The sequence below is a fragment of the Protobothrops mucrosquamatus genome, unplaced genomic scaffold, assembly GCF_001527695.2.
Source record: "Protobothrops mucrosquamatus isolate PMUCROS unplaced genomic scaffold, P.Mucros_1.0 scaffold2553, whole genome shotgun sequence".
NCBI lineage: Eukaryota > Metazoa > Chordata > Lepidosauria > Squamata > Viperidae > Protobothrops > Protobothrops mucrosquamatus.
The window spans coordinates 110,359-117,779 of record NW_015388613.1 but is presented as its reverse complement, the minus strand read 5'-3'; positions in this window follow the sequence as shown (position 1 = coordinate 117,779).

The following is a 7,421-nucleotide window of genomic DNA, read 5'->3' as shown; positions in this document are numbered from 1 at the left end:
TCTCTGGTCCGCAGAAAAATCTCTCTCCATGGAACCGGTCCCTGGTGCCCAAAAGGTTGGGGACCTCTGAATTAAGATAGAAGAAAGAAACGGATAAAGAATTTAAAAAACAGGCAAAGCCAAAAGTGCAGAAAGAAAAAGGGAGAAAAACAAACGTAAAGGAGTGATTCTGACTTTTCTTTGCAGCAGATATGAATATAAATTTACATTGAAGTCTTTACAACACAGCTTTCGTTTCTTTATGATCTACCACAGTGGTTCTCAACCTGTGGTCCATGGATCCTTGGGGGGGGCACGGTGTCATCACAGGGGCTCTGTGAAGGCTTGAAGAAATGTTATGATTTAAATATTGAGTTAAGTCTTGGGGGTCCATGGCCACAAAAAGTATTTATAGGGAGGTCCTTGGTGAAGACAAAGTTTGAAAAAACCACTGATCTACCATTTTATCTAATTCTCAGATCCATTGTCATTTTTTTCCTGTTTCATGCAAAAAGTCCCAAAGGGGTTTCCAATCAGAATTATTGTCTTTTCTCTAACCAAAGGTGTTACTTTCACTAACACATCCAGCTCTATCAACTTCATCATCCAGTCTTCTCATTGTAAGTAATGTCAAATCTTTTAATCATTGTGTGCATATAAACGTCTTGCTGCTATCATACGTAAAAATAAAGTTCCATGAGGTTTTTTTTTTCAAATATTTGTCCATCAGTCCCAAAAGGAATATCTCTGGTTTCAGATGCATATTAGTCTTTAAGATCTTCTGAATAAATGTTTGTATTTGAATCCTTTTTTTTTTTTTAGCTTTTATACATATCTACTTTTTTACAAGTCCCCTCTTGTTGACATTTCCAGCATTCATTTGAGGTACCTTTATATGTTTTAGGCATTTTTTTCTGGTGAAAAAATAACAACAATACATCACTTTATGAAATTTTCTTTTAAGATTATAAAATAATGTGAATGTCATTCATTTCATGCACATTTTCTCCCACTAATCTATTTGTATATTATGTTTTTGGTCCATTTTATTGTACGTTCTTTCACTTGCTCATCTTCTGTTTCAAGTTTCAGTAAGAATTAATACATTTTAGCAATAAAGTGTAAATAATTCTCTTTCAAATTCTGTCATGCCATATTCAAAACCAAAAGCTCTTTTACCTACTTTGAATCTTTCTAATGAAAACTTGACATATGAACCCTTCTGATATCAAATTGTGTCTTGATTTCATTTTAACGTCTCCCTGGAAAAATTACCATTATCGCCATAGATTAACCAATTATGTTTAATTATTATTTCTCTTCTATGGTATGCATCAATAGAAGAGAGTATTTGTAACTCAGGGTTGAAATGTGGACTTCCTATTGCTCTTGAAGCTTGATTATTTGCTTGTAGACATTTCATTATCCAACTAGGTAACATTTTCAGTGCTAAGGATCATGTTACTTTGTTAGATAATGAAATGTCTGCAAGAAAACAATCAAGCTTAGAGAGCACCAACAACTCCATAATATGCATCTTGTGGTGAAGCCTAAGTTTGTATCTGTTCCATATTCTCAGTATGACATGTCTAATAAAGTGATTTTTGAAATCTACATTTACTTTAACTTACATCAACTTTATCATCCCATAAGTAGCCATGTCACTCAAAACTCAAATCATGCCCATCCAGTAACCTTCTGTTTCTCAGCATTGCCCACTTTTTCATCCAAACTAAACAATAACGGGCAAAATGCAATTTCAAATCTTTCTTTAGCATCTTGTAACACTTTATATGTAACTCGTGGTTTTTAGCTTGCCACACAAATTTAGATATGTCCTTCTGCCACTGTTTAAATAGTACATCAGTTGTCAAAACACTATTATTTGAAACAAAAATAACATTCTAGGTAAAACGTTAATCATAGAAATTTTCCCCAAAGAATTTGTAATTTTTCCCCTCTTGGTATACCTTTTTAACGTCTAAACGTAAATATTTTGAAACAACATACAACTCATATTTGTTGAATTAATACCCAAATATTTTAACTTTTCCTCAATCTTCAAACCCGTTTTATTGGTCAATTCTATTTGACTTGTTGTATCTTCATATTGCCAGTATCTTTTGTCTTCTTTTTATTAATCTTAAAAATAGCTAAAATCGCTAAATCACTAATTCTTTTAATTTCTCATTAATGTTGTAGACCCCTTCAAAGAACCTGTGCCAAATGGTCTGCAAAAGCTCCATCTCGTGGGTTTTTTTTTACACCCTGTATCCTCTCAATTTGCCATGTATCTCTATTCAACACTTCAAGAACCAAAATAAAAGGGGGAATGATGGTCAGTCTTGTCTTGTTCCTTTTGTATCCTACAAAGTTTTGTTAAATCTTGATTTACAATAATTTGTAAAATCAATTTTACCCATTTTATAAAATTCTCTCCAAAGTTCTGATCTAAAACTTTTAAACATAAAGGGCCAATTCAAATTGTCAAAGGCTTTCTCACATATAAAACAGTAATGCTGATTGTTTTTCATTATGCTATTCCAAATATTCAATAATATATCATATGATCATGATATCTCTTAATTTTTTTAAGGCAAAATATCCACATGGATCTTCGTGAATAAATTGTTGTAAAATTACTTTCACTCTATCTGCTAAAATCTTTGTAAATAACTTACAATCACTGTTCAATAATGAGATTGGTCTGCAGGTACTCCTTGACTTCAAAGTTATGACTGACGTACCTTGTGGCTAATTATGACAAAAATTCAACGTTTCAATGGTTACCCCTCCCTGTGGTCACATGGCAAAATCTTGAGTGCTTGGCAACATGGCTGCATTTACAGCCATTTTCTGCATCTCACAGTCACATGACCATGTTTCACTGAAAATCGGCACTTATGTTTTTTGGCTAAACCAGACCCGTATCAAATCATTAGTTTGGCTTAATGACCACAGTGTCTGCTTAACAACCGTGGATTTGCTTAATAACCATTGCAGAAAAGGTAAAAAATGCCACGTGACATACCCATTTTGTAGTCATCACAACTTACAGCCATGATGGGCAGGCTCCATTATGGTTGTAAGTTAAGGACTACCTATATAGGCTTTTGTGTAAGTTAAATCTTGCCCTTTTTTCAGTATTTTTCAGTATTCCGTATTAGCCTCTTTCTAGGACTTTGGCTTTTATCTCCATCTAAGATAAGAGTTCATCGCATTTTGGAGAGTTTGTAAAAGTTCATCCTCAAAGCATTTGTAATAAGAGCCTGGCAATCCATCTGGTCCCGGTAGTTTTCCTCGTTTAATCTTTTTTTATAGCTTCAGAGACTTTCTTCCATCTCCAATTAAATTGCCTCTTCTCTAGTTTGAAAGAACAAACAACCAGGTAGTCTGATGTTTCTGGTTCTATCTGTGGACCCTTTCTGAAATTAAATCTGTCAGCTACTTAATTTCGGATTGTGCTACATATTCTCTTTTTAAGGTTGTCTTGACGTGGGCATTGTCCTTCTAAGTTGGCATCTAGCTGGAAACAGACGGAATCTCCCTGCCTTCACAAGCTTCTTGGCTGTACTTGCATTTGAAGAGACATGGTTTCAACATGAAATCACTTAGGGGAAAAATGCGTAGGAGGGTGTAAACAGATACACTCATGCGATGAATGGCATATACCTGCCTTCAGGCCTTATACCCTGGCATTAGGCAATTTTCAGCCAGGCCTTGGAAAGCTTCCTGAAAAAGATCTCAGTTATTCTCTTGAACTTCATCAGGAGCGATGGATTTCTTTAATTGTCCTCCCTACCCCAGCGGAAGTAGCCACAGACACTGGGCTTTAATACTGTCAACCCAGTGGCCAGCTGCGTGCAGGAAGTGGGTGGAAGACACTGAGGTGCATAAGAGCTGGAAAGCAAAGAGTTAATCTAAAGTTTGTGCTGACATCTTTCTTTTAGTGCATTTAGTTACATCATTGGAAAAATTATTCCTCTCTTCTACCATTCCCCATTCCAACAGGTTTGATTCTGCATCTTTATCTCTTTCTCCGCAGGATAGAGCTACAGGTGGCTTTCCTTTTTCCTTCCTCTTCCAATTGAGCTTAATGTTACCATTGCTAAGCAAGACAGCTAAGTGGGTTTTACTCCATTTTATAACGTTTCTTGCCGCAGTTCTTAAGGCAATCACTGCAGTTGTTCAAGTTAGTAAGAGAGTTGTCAAGTGAATTTGGCTTCCCCGTGGACTTTGCTTGTCAGCAGGTCGCAAAAGGCGAGAGTGATGGCATGACCCCTGGACACTGCGACTATCATAAACGCATGGTAGTTGCCAAGCATCCAAATTTTGATCAATGACCACGGGGATGCTGTAATGGTTGTGTGAACAATGACCATATGTCACTTTTTTCAGCGCTATTGTAATTTTGAATGGTCACTAAATGAATGGAAAGAGCCGTGGTGGTGCAATGCTTAGGATGCAGTATTGCAGGCTAACTCTGCCAACTGCCAGCAGTTCAATCCTGACCAGCTTCCATCCTTCCAAGGTGGGTAAAATGAGGACCCAGATTGTTGGGGGCAATACGCTGACTCTGTAAACTGCTGAGAGAGAGCTGTAAACATTATACAGCAGTATATAAGTCTAAGCGCTATTGCTACGGTATTGTAAGTCAGTCCTCAACTTGTAATGTGCACCATCCTGAACACCCATGAAGATTATGGCTGTATCCTTGTGGAATACTTAATTCCTAAAGTCCTTTTAAAGCCAGTATTTTATTTCCCTTTATATAGGTTTCTCTACATTTAATGGCAGTATGAAAAGTGGATATTCAAAAAGCAATGTTTCTTTCATATTTCCATGGAGGCCCAGATGAGTTTTCAGTGAGTTATTTAACAGTTTCTCCTCTTTTAACTGGAAATACTTTTTTAAAAAAAGAACTAGCCACCCCATTTCTTTAATTATCCCTCTTTCTCCTCAACAAGTGTTTTTCACATCGTGCACTGGAAAAAAAACTGGGTGGTTTCAGAAAAACCCTTTGGTCGAAACTATGAGCAAACGCAAGGGACAAAGAAGCCTTTTTAAAACTCCCAAGTTGCTCTGGCAAAGAAGATGGGCCAACACAAAGTTTTTAGCATTTGCCTTTAGTTCCAGGATGTTCTCTAAATTTCCTGAGCGCTTTCTAGAAAGAAATGTGTTACCCTCATGGTTAATTTAACGGGCTGTTTTTTTTCAGCCCTTGCAACACTCTGGAGAAACTCAAAACAATTGCCCATAAAACTGATTGGCTTTGTGTGTGTGTGTGTGTGTGTGTGTGTGTGTGTGTGTGTGTGTATCTGTATGTATGTCTTTAGAGGATTTTTTTTGACCAGAGGGTTATTGAGCTGTTCTTTTAGGCTACTATGTCATGGTTGCCTGGTGATGGATCACTATCAGCCAATTCCTAAGAATGCTGTGCTTTACTCTCCAAAGACCCATGCTCTGGTGTGTGTGTGTGTGTGTGTGTGTGTGTGTGTGTGTTTAACAGAGTCCTAGTTCTGATCCTCCAGCTGAAACAAGTCCCCCCAAAGAATCCCCAATGGGTTTTGGATGGATGTGACTTTTCTTTTGCCCAGCAGCTTTGTAAAAAAAAAAGCGCCCTATAGAGGGGATTAAAGGGTTCTCTGGTTCCCAGGTGCTTATAATGAGGGAACTGACTAATTTCTGTATTTAATTTTGGAGAACAAGCTGGGGGAGCTTTTGTGGCGTTTGGAAAGCTGCCTGGCCCTGGAAGACATTCAGCAATCCCCACTTTGCCTCTTCGTAGAGACCAAGCCAAAAATCTTCGCCACTGTCCCAGATTCATCTTGTGAACCAGCAGGGGGAATCCATGTCACAGAAGCTGCCCATTGCTGGGAAGAAATCGCACTTGTTTTTTTTTCCCCATCCAGCCCGAAATAGGCAACAGGATCCCAATAAAGATGTTGCCATTTCAAAGTTCTTCTGGGCAAACGGAAACCGTTGCTGCTTGCAGTTAAATCCTGCTTTTTCAGAAGTTGGAAAGCTGCTCCAACTTTCCCTCGCAGGAATTGGGCAGACTGGTTTTAGTCCCCACTCCAACAGTAGACAGGCTTAAGATACAGAAGGATCTGGACAGATTTGAACACTGGGCACTAGCTAACAAAATGAAATTCAATGGTAAAAAAAGCAAGGTTCTACATTAAGGCAAGAAAAACCAAATGTACAGGTATAGTATAAGGGGGTACCTTGCTCAATAGTAGTAACTGTGAGAGGCATCTCGGAGTCCTAGTGGACAATCACGTAAATATGAGCCAGCAGTGTGCTGCAGCTGCCAAAAAGGCCAACACAGTGCTAGGCTGCATTAACAGAGGGATAGAATCAAGATCACGTGAAGTGTTAATACCACTTTACAATGCCTTGGTAAGGCCACACTTGGAATACTGCATCCAATTTTGGTCACCGCGATGTAAAAAAGATGTTGAGACTCTAGAAAGAGTACAGAGAAGAGCAACAAAGATGATTAGGGGACTGGAGGCTAAAGCATATAAGGAAAGGTTGATGGAATTGGGTATGTCTAGTTTAACGAAGAGAAGGACGAGGGGGGACATGTTAGCAATGTTCCAATATCTCAGGGGCTGCCACAAAGAAGAGGGAGCCAAGCTATTCTCCAAAGCGCCTGAAGGCAGGACAAGAAGCAACGGATGGAAACTAATCAAGGAGAGAAGCAACTTCGAACTAAGAAGAAACTTCCTGACAGTTAGAACAATTAACCAGTGGAACAACCTGCCTCCAGAAGTGGGGAATGCTCCAACACTGGATGTTTTTAAGGAGAGACTGGACAGCCATTTGTCCAAAATGGTATAAGGCAGTGGTGGCGAACCTATGGCATGGGTGCCAGATGAGATGCGGCACTCAAAGCCCTCTCTGTGGGCACGCGCGCCGTCGCCCCAGTCTTAGGCCTTCAGCTGGGTTTTATAAAACCTTTTCACTTTAGGCCTCTGCCGCCATGTACAAAAAAAAAAGGTTCAATCAGTCAATTTCAATTTCTCGTGGGAAAAAAAAGATCTTGCAAAGTTGGAATTGATTGAACTTTTTAGTCCCACCCAGTCTGCCATTACCACCGCAGCCACGCCCACCCAATGGGCCACACCCACCCAATGGGCCACACCCACCCAATGGGCCACACCCGCCCGGCACCCAACAATGCATAAGTGGGTTTTGGGTTGCAGTTTGGGCACTCGGTCTCTAAAAGTTTTGCCATCACTGGACCGAGTCGTGCCTTTGCGGCCTCTGACCCGGCGTAGATCTCAACTGGCTCCTTGGTTTACGGAGGAGCTAAGAGAAATGAAACGCCGGAAAAGACGCCTAGAGAGCAGTTGGAGGACTAGCCGAACCGAATCCGACCGAGCACAGGTAAGAGTTCATATTAGATCCTACCTTGTGGCAATGAGGGTGGCGAG